This window comes from Nicotiana tomentosiformis, chromosome 4, assembly GCF_000390325.3.
Source record: "Nicotiana tomentosiformis chromosome 4, ASM39032v3, whole genome shotgun sequence".
NCBI classification, from domain to species: Eukaryota; Viridiplantae; Streptophyta; class Magnoliopsida; order Solanales; family Solanaceae; genus Nicotiana; species Nicotiana tomentosiformis.
The window spans coordinates 98,874,086-98,887,406 of record NC_090815.1 but is presented as its reverse complement, the minus strand read 5'-3'; positions in this window follow the sequence as shown (position 1 = coordinate 98,887,406).

Below are 13,321 nucleotides of genomic sequence, written 5' to 3'. Positions count from 1 at the left end.
CTTGGGTGTAAGAGTATTATGTATACATAGCAATAAGGTTGTGGAAAGATTGTTAAGTTCAAATGGGTAAGGATTGGGTTGAAAATGGTAGAAATCTTCATAGGCTTTAATTGAAGATTTGAGGGTCGAGTTGGTGTCGGATATTGGTGAAATTTGTATGGTTGGAGTCGTGGTTGGATGGACGTTCATATTCTGTAACTTTTGTCGGGTTCCGAGACATGGGCCCTATGGTCGATTTTTGAGTTAATTTTGGATTTTATTGGAAAAAATAGTATTTCCTTTTGGAATTAATTACAATAATTTGTATTAACTGAATCGAATTAATTGTGGCTAGATACGAGGCTATCGGAGACCAATTCTCGTGGCAAGGGCATAGCGGAATAAATAATTACACGTGTTGAGTTAAGTAACAGTTATAAATCTGGTCCTGAGGGTATGAGACCCCGGATTTTATGTCATGTGATTATTTTGGAGGTGTCGCACATGCTAGGTGACGGACATGTGGGCGTGCACCGAAGGGATTGTGACTTGGTCCGTCCCGTAAAATTGTAAAGTTGAATTACCTGTTGTTAGCTATAAGCTCTCTTTGTGTTGAAGAAATTTGGCTATAAATCATGTTAAAATCATGCTTAGGCTATGTGATAGTACTGTTGGGACCCATAGAGGTCACGAACTTGTTGAATTAATTGCTAATTGCTATCTTGTGCTCAGTCTTGATTTTTACTAGCGTATCATACCTCAGTCTTTCTTATATTTGTTGATGCACTATGTTATCTTTGTTTGGGCTGATCTTTGTGATTTCTGAGAGCCTGAGAGACTAGAGAGGTGAAGGACTGAGTAAGGCTGAGTGCCTGTTAGTGAGGTAAGGATATTATAGCACGCGAGTTATCCGTGCAGGATATTATAGCACGTGAGTTATCCGTGCAGCACGTTAATTGTCCGTGCAGATTATGGCGCTTGGGCTGTAGGAGCTCCTCCGGAGTCTTTACACACCCCTAGTGAGCGCGGGCACCCATTGAGTGTGAGTGCTGAGGGCTGAGAGCCGAGTGGTTGAGCTATTGTGATGAGCTGAGTGACTATTGCCTGAGAGGCTGTACTTGCTTTGCATTTGCTGTTTCACTTGGTTGCTATCTGTCATTGTTGTGAAATCTATGAAAGAATTTATATCCGGATTACTTGAAATTGAACTGTATAAAATTGATTTGACTTAAACTGTCGGATTTTGAAAGCATGTCCATTCTTTGCTGGAACTACTGAAAGTGAACTGTGATTGTGTAACTCGTCATTATCTTCAGTTCCTTAGTTATTATTGTTACTTGTTGAGCTGGTTGTACTCATACTATACCCTGCACTTCGTGTGCAGATCCAGGTGTTCCTGAACATAGCGAGTGTTGATCATTTCACACTGTTGATTTTCAGGAGATTTTGAGGTAGCTGCCGTGTTTCGCAGACCTTGTCTCTCATTCTCTATCTCCTTGTTTACTGTATTTGGTCTCAGACTATTATAGACCATATTTTTCAGACTTGTACTCATATTAGATGCTCATGTACTCAATGACACCAGGTTTTGGGAGTGTTGTATCGGATTTTGCTAGATTTTGGTATTGTATTAAATGTTACGTTTTTAAATTGAAAGGAAATCGTAGGTTATTGATGTTGTCGGCTTGCCTAGTACTGAGATAGGCGCCATCACGACAGGTTAGGATTTTGGGTCGTGTCAAGTTGGTATCAGAGCCAGGTTACATAGGTCTCACGAGTCATGAGCAGGTTTAGTAGAGTCTTGCGGATCGGTATGGAGACGTGTGTACTTATCTTCGAGAGGCTGCAGAACCCTTAGGAAAATTTCACTTTCTTGTACTCTGTCATGCGAAATTATTGATTCCGAAAACTAAATTTATTTTATTCTATTCTCTCACAGATGGTGAGAACATATACTACTAGATCGAACGGTCAGCCACCAGTGCCACCAGTTAGGGCCGCGAGAGGCCGGGGCCGTGGTAGAGGCCGGGGTCGAGGTAGAGGTCGGGGTGTAGCTCGTACCACAGTTGGACCAGCAACTGTAGTACCACCAGTTGCTCCAGCTCATGAGCAGATTCCAAATATAGCTGAGCCGACAGGATCAGCTCAGGCACCAGCTGTGCCCATTGAGATTCCAGGCCTTCAGGAGACTTTGGCCCATCTTGGCAACTTGCACTGGTCTGGCGCAGGTAGGTTCGGCTCAGGCCGCACCTGCCGCTTCTCAGGCCAGGGGAGGTACTCATACCCTTGTTGCCCGTACTCCAGACCAGGTAGTACATGGACTTCAGGTACCGGGGGAACTACCAGCCCAGCCGGTTGTAGCTGCTTAGACCCCGGTAGTTCCTGTTATGGCAGATGATGAGCAGAGGAGGCTTGAGAGATTTGAGAGGCTTCGACCTCCATCTTTAAGCGGTGCTGAGTCAGAGGATGCCCAAGGCCTTCTGGATAAGTGTCAGCGGATGCTTCGGACATCGGGTATTCTAGAGTCCAATGGGGTCTCATTCACTACTTTTTAATTTTCTGGGGCTGCCTTCAGATGGTGGGAGTCTTACGAGAGGTGTAGGCCGGTCAGTGCAGCACCCTTTACCTGGCAGCAGTTCTCCGGTCTATTACTGGAGAAGTTCGTACCTCAGTCCCGCAGAGAGGAGCTGCACAAGCAGTTTGAGCAGCTTCGTCAGGGTGATATGTCTGTGACGCAGTATGAGATGATATTTTCATAATTGGCCCGTCATGCTATCTGGTTGATTCGTACAAAAAAGGAAAGGATCAGGAGGTTCATAAATGGCCTCACTTTTCAGCTGCGATTACTCATGACTAGAGAGAGTGTGTCTGGTGCTACTTTCGACGAGGTTGTTGACATTGCTCGTCAGATTGAGATGGTTCGCAGCCAGGAGCGGGTTGAAAGGGAGGCTAAGAGGCCTCGTGGTTCCGGTGATTTCAGCAGTGTTCCTTCAGGGGGTCAGTTTTACCGTGGTAGGGGTCGTTCTTACAGACACGCTCAGGCGGGTCATCCAGTTCATCGTGGTGCATCAGCTAGCCATGGTTTTTACAGTGCTCACTCAGCACAGTCTTCATTCAGTGCACTACCAGCACAGAGTTCTCATCAGGCCTCATCTGCTCAGGCTTCTACAGGTAATTCTTCGGGTTATCAGGAGCAGCAGTTTCGATAGAGGAGGGGTTGTTTCGAGTGAAGAGAATTAGGTCATTTCAAGAGAGATTGTCCTAGGCTATTGAGTGGGGCTCCACAGCAGAGTTCTCGACCAACGGCACCAGCACCAACAATTACACCACCCGCCCAACCAGCTCAGGGTGGGGGTCAGGCAGCTAGGGGTCGTCCAAGAGGGGGAGGCCGATCAGGTGGCGGTCAGGCCCGATTCTATGCTTTTCCTACTAGGCCAGATGTTGTTGCTTCAGATACAGTGATCATAGGTGTTGTTTCAGTGTGCCACAGTGAGGTTTCTATATTATTTGACCCTAGTTCTACTTATTCATATGTATCATCATATTTTGCTCATTATTTGGATATGCCATGTGAGTCCTTAGTTTCACATGTTAGTGTATCTACACCGGTGGGTGATATTATTACTGTGGACCGTGTGTATCGATCGTGTGTGGTAACTATTGGGGAACTGGAGACTAGGGTCGATATTTTGATGTAATCCTGGGTATGGATTGGTCATCTCCATGTCATGGTATTCGGGACTGTCACGCAAAAACCGTGACGTTGACCATGCCGGGGTTGCCAAAGGTTGAGTGGAGAGGTTCTCTAGATTTTGTTCCTAGCAAGGTAATTTCTTATTTGAAGGCTCAACGTATGGTTGTAAAGGGGTGTTTGTCATACTTGGCTTTTGTGAGAGATGTTGATGCAAATACTCCTACAATTGATTCAGTACCGGTAGTGAGAGACTTTCCTGATATATTTCCTACAAACCTGTCGGGTATGCCGCCCGACATGGATATTGATTTCGGTATTGACTTGGTGCAGGGCACTCAACCCATTTCTATTCCTCTGTATCGTATGGCACCAACTGAGTTAAAAGAATTGAAAGAGCAACTTCAGGAACTCCTTGAAAAGGGGTTTATTAGGCCTATTGTGTCACCTTGGGGTGCACCGATTCTGTTTGTGAAAGAGAAAGATGGTACTATGCGGATGTGCATTGATTATAGGCAGTTGAACAAAGTGACAATCAAGAATAAATATCCTTTGTCGCGTATTGATGACTTATTTGATCAGCTTCAGGGAGCGAGGTTGTTCTCCAAAATCGATTTAAGGTCTGGGTATCACCAGTTGAAGATTCGGGATTCGGATATTCGGAAGATGGCATTCAGAACTCGTTATGGCCACTGTGAATTTCTTGTGATGTCTTTTGGGCAAACCAATGCCCCAGCAGCATTCATGCACTTGATGAATAGTGTATTCCAATCATATCTTGAATCATTTGTCATTGTATTTATTGATGATATCCTTATGTACTCACGTAGCCAGGAGGAGCATGCACGACATTTGAGTATTGTACTACAGAGGCTGAGAGAGGAGAAACTTTATGCCAAATTCTCTAAGTGTGAGTTCTGGATTAGTTCGGTAGCCTTCTTGGGACACATAGTGTCCAGTCAAGGGATTAAGGTGGATCCGAATAAAATAGAGGCAGTTCAGAGTTGGCCCAGGCCATCTTCAGGTACTGAGATTCGGAGTTTTTTGGGCTTGGCCGGTTATTATCGTCGCTTCGTGGAAGGATTCTCGTCTATTGCATCACCTATGACTAAATTGACCCAGAAAGGTGCTCCGTTCTGGTGGTCGGATGAGTGTGAAGAGAGCTTTCAGAAGCTCAAGACAGCTTTGACTATAGCCCCAGTATTGGTGTTGCCTACAGGTTCAGGGTCGTATACTGTATATTGTGATGCGTCGTGTATTGGTCTCGGCGCAGTACTTATGCAAGACGGTAGGGTGATTTCCTATGCATCCAGACAGTTAAAGGTACATGAGAATAATTATCCAGTCCACGTTCTTGAGTTAGCAGCTATTGTTCATGCCTTAAAAATCTGGCGGCATTATTTGTACGGTGTCCAATGTGAGGTATATACAGATCATCGGAGTCTACAACATTTGTTTAAACAGAAGGATCTTAAATTGCGGCAGCGAAGATGGTTAGAGTTGCTTAAGGATTATGACATTACCATTCTCTACCATCCCCGAAAAGGCCAATGTGGTGGCTGATCCCTTAAGTCGTAAGGCGGAGAGTTTGGGCAGCTTAGCATACTTACCGATAGCAGAGGGGCCTTTAGCATTGGATGTTCAGGCTTTGGCCAACCAGTTTGTTAGATTGGATGTTTCCGAGCCGAATCGAGTTTTGGCTTGTGTGGTTTCTCGATCTTCTTTATATGATCGCATCAGAGAGCGCCAATATGATGATCCCCATCTGCTTGTCCTTAAGGAAACGGTTCAGCACGGCGATGCCAAGGAAGTCACTATTGCAGATGACGGTGTATTACGGATGCAGGGTAGGCTATGTGTGCCTAATGTAGATGGTTTGCGTGAGTTGATTCTCCAAGAAGCTCACAGTTCGCGATACTCCATTCATCCAGGTGCCGCGAAGATGTATCAGGATTTGAGGCAGCATTATTGGTGGAGGCGAATGAAGAAAGATATAGTTAGCTTTGTAGCTCGGTGTTTAAATTATCAACAGGTAAAGTACGAGCATCAGAGACCGGGAGGATTACTTCAGAGACTTGAAATTCCGGAGTGGAAATGGGAACGCATTACCATGGACTTCGTAGTTGGGCTTCCACGGACATTGAGGAAGTTTGATGTTGTTTGGGTGATTGTTGATCGGCTAACCAAATCTGTGCATTTTATTCCAGTTGGTACTAATTATTCTTCGGAGCGGTTGGCTGAAATTTATATTCGCGAGATTGTTCGCCTACATAGTGTGCCAGTGTCCATCATTTTAGATCGGGGCACGCAGTTTACATCACAGTTTTGGAGAGCAATGCAGCGAGAATTGGGCACAGAGGTTCAGTTTAGTACAACATTTCATCCTCAGACAGACGGGCAATCCGAGCGCACTATTCAAATATTGGAGGATATGCTACGTGCTTGTGTCATTGATTTTGGAGGTTCTTGGGATAAATTTCTGCCACTTGCGGAGTTTGCTTACAATAACAGCTACCAATCGAGTATACAGATGGCTCCGTATGAGGCATTATATGGGAGACGGTGTCGATCTTTGATTGGTTGGTCTGAGCCGGGTGAGGCTAGGCTATTGGGTACTGACATGGTTCAGGATGCTTTGGAGAAGGTTAAAGTGATTCTGTAGCGGCTTCTCATGGTGTAGTCTAGACAGAAGAGTTATGCCGACAGGAAGGTCCTTGATGTTGCTTACATGGTTGGGGAGAAGGTTCTGCTCAAAATTTCACCAATGAAGGGTGTGATGAGGTTCGGGAAGAAGGGCAAGTTGAGCCCTCGGTATATTGGGCCTTTTGAGATACTTAAGAAAATTGGAGATGTGGCTTATGAACTTGCCTTGCCACCTAGTATATCAAGTATTCATCCAGCGTTCCATGTATCCATGCTCCGAAAGTATGTCTGGGATCCATTTCATATTCTGGATTTCAGTACAGTGCAGCTGGACGGGAATTTGACTTATGATGTGGAGCCGGCAGGTTCGAAAATTGAGGTCCAAGAACATAGTATCAGTGAAGGTGCAGTGGAGAGGCCAGCAAGTCGGAGAAGCTACTTAAGAGATTGAGCAGGAGATGCGGAGAAAATACCCACACTTATTTGAAACTCCAGGTATTATTCTGAACCCATTCGAGGACAAACTTTTGTTTAAGATGGGGAGAATGTAACGACCCGGCCAGTCGTTTTGAGTATTATAATTCTATTTCCCCATTTACAGCTCAAATTGTGAATTACAATTGTTATTTGGCTTGCCGGGGTAATTGGTTTGGGTTCGGTGAGGTTTTGAAATGATTTGGAGCGCTTAGTTCCAAGGTTTAGAATTTAAGTTGAAAAGGTTGACCGGATGTTAACTTATGTGTAACGACCCCGGAGAAATTTTGCTAAGGAAATTAAGGTTTGATGGTTCCGAGGTAGATCAATTGAGTTGAACAATGCACCGATGTGTAAAGGAAAATTTTGTCGGAAAAAGGTCATTTCTGCGACCACTATACGGTCGCAGAATCACTCTGCGGACCGCATAATGGTCGCAAAGTGGATCAGATGAGGGGCGAGATTAGAGAAAAATCTGCAGTGCACTATGCGACCGCAAACCTGTTTTGCGGTGCATTTATGCGACCGTAGAACTAGTATGTGGACCGCATAATGACCGCAGACTGGGTCAGTAACACCCAGCTTTGGAGGCCAAATTATGCGGCCGGTATGAGGACCGCATACCTATTATGCTATCGCATATGCGACCGCATAACTACGTCGGAGCTTCCATTCTTTCTAATTTTTGACCCGACCTAACTTCGATTTATAGCCCTTGAATCTCATTTTTGAGCCAAAATCTGATATTTTAGAGAGAGGTGAGATCATTTTAGAGAGACAAAAAGAAGACTTAGTCATTTATCCATCAATTCTTGTTCAAGGTTTGATGATTTCACAAGGATCTTGCTAGGGCTTCAAAGAGGTAAGAATTTCTTTCCTCAATCCTTCAATTTCGAGTTTGGAGTAAAAATGGGTGATTTATAGTATGATTCTTGGGTGTAAGAGTATTATGTATACATAGCAATAAGGTTGTGGAAAGATAGTTAAGTTCAAATGGGTAAGGATTGGGTTGAAAATGGTAGAAATCTTCATAGGCTTTAATTAAAGATTTGAGGGTCGAGTTGGTGTCGGATATTGGTGAAATTTGTAGGGTTGGACTCGTGGTTGGATGGGCATTCATATTCTATTACTTTTGTCGGATTTCGAGACGTGGGCCATACAGTCGATATTTGAGTTAATTTCGGATTTTATTGGAAAAAATAGTATTTCCTTATGGAATTAATTACAATAATTTGTATTGACTGAATTGAATTAATTGTGACTAGATACGAGGCTTTCGGAGACCAATTCTTGTGGCAAGTGCATATCGAAATAAGTAATTACACGGGTTGAGGTAAGTAACAGTTATAAATCTGGTCTTGAGGGTATGAGACCCCGGATTTTATGTCATGTGATTATTTTGGAGGTGACGCACATGCTAGGTGACGGAAGTGTAGGCGTTCACCAAAGGGATTGTGACTTGGTCCGTCCCGTGAAACTGTAAAGTTAAATAACCTGTTGTTAGCTATAACCTCTCTTTGTGTTGAAGAAATTTGACTGTAAATCATGTTAAAAATCATGCTTAGGCTATGTGATAGTACTGTTGGGACCCACAGAGGTCACGAACTTGTTGAAGTAATTGCTAATTTCTATCTTGTGCTCAGTCTTGATTTTTACTAGCGTATCATACCTCAGTCTTTCTTGATATTTGTTGATGCACTATGTTATCTTTGTTTGGGCTGATCATTGTGATTTCTGAGAGCCCGAGAGGGATATTATGGCACGTGAGTTATCCGTGCAGGATATTATTGCACGTGAGTTGTCCGTGCAGCACGTGAGTTGTCCATGCAGATTATGGCTCTTGGGCTGTAGGAGCCCCTCCGGAGTTTGTACACACCCCCAGTTAGCGCGGGTACCCATTGAGTATGAGTGCTGAGGGCTGAGAGCCGAGTGGTTGAGCTGTTGTGATGAGCTGAGTGACTGTTGCCTGAGAGGCTGTACTTGCTTTGCATTTGTTGTTGCACTTGGTTGCTATCTGTCATTGTTGTGAAATCTTTGAAAGAATTTATATCTGGATTACTTGAAATTGAACTGTATAAAATGGTTTTGACTTAAACTGTCGGATTTGAAAGCATGTCCATTCTTTGCTGGAACTACTGAAAGTGAACTATGACTGTGTAGCTCATCATTATCTTTAGTTCCTTAGTTATTATTGTTACTTGCTGAGTTGGTTTTACTCATACTATACCATGCACTTCGTGTGCAGATCCAGGTGTTCCTGAACATAGCGGGTGTTGATCATTTCGTGCAGTTGATTTTCAGGAGATTTTGAGGTAGTTGCCGTATTCCGCAGACCTTGTCTCTCCTTCTCTATCTCCTTGTTTACTGTATTTGGTCTCAGGCTATTATAGACCATATTTTCCAGACTTGTACTCATATTAGATGCTTATGTACTCAGTGACACCAGGTTTTGGGAGTGTTGTATCGGATTATGCTAGATTTTGGTATTGTATTAAATGTTACGTTTTTAAATTGAAAGGAAATCGTGGGTTATTGATGTTGTCGGCTTGCCTAGTACTGAGATAGGCGCCATCACGACAGGTTGGAATTTTGGGTCGTGACAGATACAAGAGGCAGTAACAGTATTTTAAAAGGTAGGGGCGTGAGACGGGGCATTTTATTTACTATGAAACGAGGCGTAAGCTCCAAGGCATGGGACGTAAGCCCCATGTGTCTTTAAAATTTTTAATTTATAACATAATATAATAACATAAAAAAATATATGAAGTACATTAAAAGCTTAATAAAATTACAAGTGATTAAAAAAATTCATAGAAAATAAAATAGCTAGCATATTTTACCGACATAAACAATCAATAATGTTAATGTTACTATAAATGTCACGACCCAAAATTCCTACCTTCGGACCGTGATGGCGCCTAACATTTCACTTGCTAGGCAAGCCAACGTTAGAATAATATTATCCATTTTTAAAATAATTTTAAGTTTATTAATAGCAAGGAAACAAATGCGGAAGCAAAGTTTAAAATATAGTGAATAATCCATAAAAATAACGGTGTCTAAATACTATCCCAGAATTGGTGTCACAAGTGCACGAACTTCTAAAATAATACAAATAAAGGTCTGAATAAAATAAAGCTGTCTGGAAATAAACACACAGCTAAAGTAAAATAGATGGGGACTTCAGAACTGCGGACGCCATGCAGTTATACCTCAAGTCTCCTCCAAGTAGCTGAAATCCGAGCAAGTCTATGGTACGCCACTGGGACCAACTCCAAAATCTACACAAGAAGTGTAGAGTGTAGTATCAGTACAACCGCCCCCATGTACTGGTAAGTACTGAGCCTAACCTCGATAAAGTAGTAACGAGGCTAAGACGGTTCACTTACATTAACCTGTACGCAATATTAATGACAACAACAAATAATAGAAATAAAATAGGTAACTCATTTATAATAATTGAAGCCAACTCAGCGGTCATAATCCATTATTATTTCACCCAATTCTGTTGCAGCGTGCAACCCGCTCTCACAATATATTCACAATTATTTCTGTTGCAGCGTGAAACCTTCTCTCACAATATATTCCTTTTAATCAAGTTTGTCATATATTTATTTTAATCAAGTATATATATAGACTTTTAAATAAGTCTGTTGCGGCATGCAATCCGATCCTCCAATATTGACTTTTAGATAAGTCTATTGCGGCGTGAAATCCGACCCCCCAATATTGACTTTTAAGTAAGTCTATTGCATCGTGCAATCCGATCCCCATATATATATATATATATATATATATATATATATATATATATATATATATATATATATATATAAACTTTTATTTTCGTTGCGGCGTGCAACCCGTTCCCCCAATATAATTTTAAACAACTCATAAATGTAATAAAACTTACTCCAATAAACACCACGTCCAATGAGAAATTACTAAGCATCAAGGCACATAATAATTATAATTTATTTATGAACCAAACAATGACAAATAACAATTTATTATGAAAATCATAGAGAAAATAGACAGTTTAATATTTAATATGCTAAATGTCAAGTAGCAATTAATGCACATAATTCAAATAAGCATGTAGCAATTATTACAGGAATTTAAGAATTAATATTTGGCAAAGAATAGAAGAGAAATAATTATTATAATAATTAATTTATGATTTTAAACAATTTATGATTTTTCAAGTAAGCAGGCAAACAATTAATTTGACGACATATATACACTCGTCACCTCGCCTATATGTCATTAACATGCAATTCACATAACAAATCATTTAAGGCTTCTATTCCCTCAAGTCAAGGTTAACCACGACACTTACCTCGCTTTGCAAATTCCAACCAATTACTCAACCACAGCTTTTCCTTTTAAATTTGTCTCCAAAAGCTTCAAATCTATTCACAAATAATTCGATATATTCAATACTAATCATAGGAATTAATTCCATATGAATTTACAAATTTTCCGGATAAAAATTCGAAATTTATTTAAATATTTGACAATGGGACCCACATCTCAAATCCCAAACAAACTCACGAAATTCGAACACCCATTCCGATACGAGTTGAACCATACAAAAATTGTCCAATTCCGATATCAAATAGACCTTCAAATCTTAACTTTTCGTTTTTGAAAGATTTTATAAAAGTCCAATTTCTTCCATCTAAATTCGAAATAAATGATGAATTTAGACATGGATTTATGAAAAATAATCACTTTTGGTTAAAGAACACTTACCCAATTCAAAGTCGTGAAAATCCCCCTTCAAACCGCCCAAATCCGAGACTTGAAACTCAAAAATGAGTAAAAATGGCTAAGACCTGATTTTATGTATTCTGCTCAGCATTTTCGCATCTGCGGGCTTTATTTTCGCACCTGCGGTCACGCATTGGCGAGAAAAATCTCGCATTTGCGAAGTAGGGCTGCCAGGCGAGGTTCCGCATCTGCGGACATTTCTATCGCACCTGCGACGTCACAGAAGCGACCAAACGACCGCAGAAGCGGTCTCTTCCGCAGAAGCGATTCAACCTTCGTAGAAGCGGTCGCGCATTTGCGCCCCCATTTCTCCGCAGAAGCGATGCAAATGGCCAGTGCCCAGGTCGCAAAAGTGACCAGCTTCGACCACCATTGCGCAGGTGCGATTACACCAGGTTCTGCCAAGAACCTGCTGCTTTCAACATGCTCTAAACAATCCGAATTTCGTTTGAAACTCATCCGAGCTCCTCGGGACCTTATCCAAATATCCCAACAAGTCCTGTAACATAATACGTACTTACTCGGGATCTCAAATCACATCAAATAATATCGAAATTGCAATTCACACCTCGATTCGGACTTTGAGTTTTAAACTTTTCAATTTGCAAACCTTGTGCCAAAACATATTAAATGAATCCGGAATGACTTCAAATTTGTCACACAAATCATAAATGACATAACGGAGCTGTTCAAATTTCCAGAATTGGATTCCGGCTCCGATATCAAAAAGTCAACCCCGTGGTCAATCTTGGAATCTTTAGCCTTTAAATTGCTAGTTCCGTTAAATGGTCATAACTTGAGCTAAGGACCTCCAAATTAAATTCCGGGCATACGCCCAAGTCCCAAATCATGATACGGAGCTACCAGAACTATCAAAACACTGATCCGGGTTTGTTTGCAAATATGTTTACCAAAGTCAACTTAGTTGAGTTTCAAAGATCCGGGTCCGTTTTTCACATGAAAACTTTTCGAAAAATTTTACGGACTGCGCACGCAAGTCGAGGAATGATAAATGGTGCTTTTCGAGGTATTAGAACACAGAATTACTTATTAAATTTAAAGATGACATTTTGGGTCATCACATTCTCCACCTCTAAAACAAACGTTTGTCCTCGAACGGAGTTAGAAAAAGTACCTGAGCTGGAGAAAAGGTGTGGATATTTACTTTGCATGTCCGACTCGGACTCCTAGGTAGATGCCTCTACCGGCTGACCTCTCCATTGCACCCGAACTAAAGGATAACTCTTAGACCTCAACTGTCAGACCTGCCGGGCTATAATAGCCACCGGCTCCTCCTCATAAGTCAAATCTTTATCCAATTGGACTGAGCTGAAATCTAACACATGGGACGGATCACCATGATATTTCTGGAGCATAGACACATGGAACACCGGATGAACCACTGATAAACTAGGTGGTAATGCAAGCATGTAGGCTACTTCACCCACCCTTTAAAGAATTTCAAAGGGTCCGATATACCTAGGGCTCAACTTGCCCTTCTTTCCGAACCTCGTTACACCTTTCATAGGTGAAACCCGGAGCAATATTCTTTCTCCAACCATGAATGCAATATCACGAACTTTACGGTCGGCATAACGCTTTTGCCTAGACTGAGCTGTGCGAAGTCGATCCTGAATAATCTTGACCTTATCCAAGGCATCTTGTATCAAATCGGTACCCAATAACCGAGCCTCTCCCAGTTCAAACCAGCCAACTAGCAAACGGTATCGCCTTTCATATAATGCCTCATATGGAGCCATC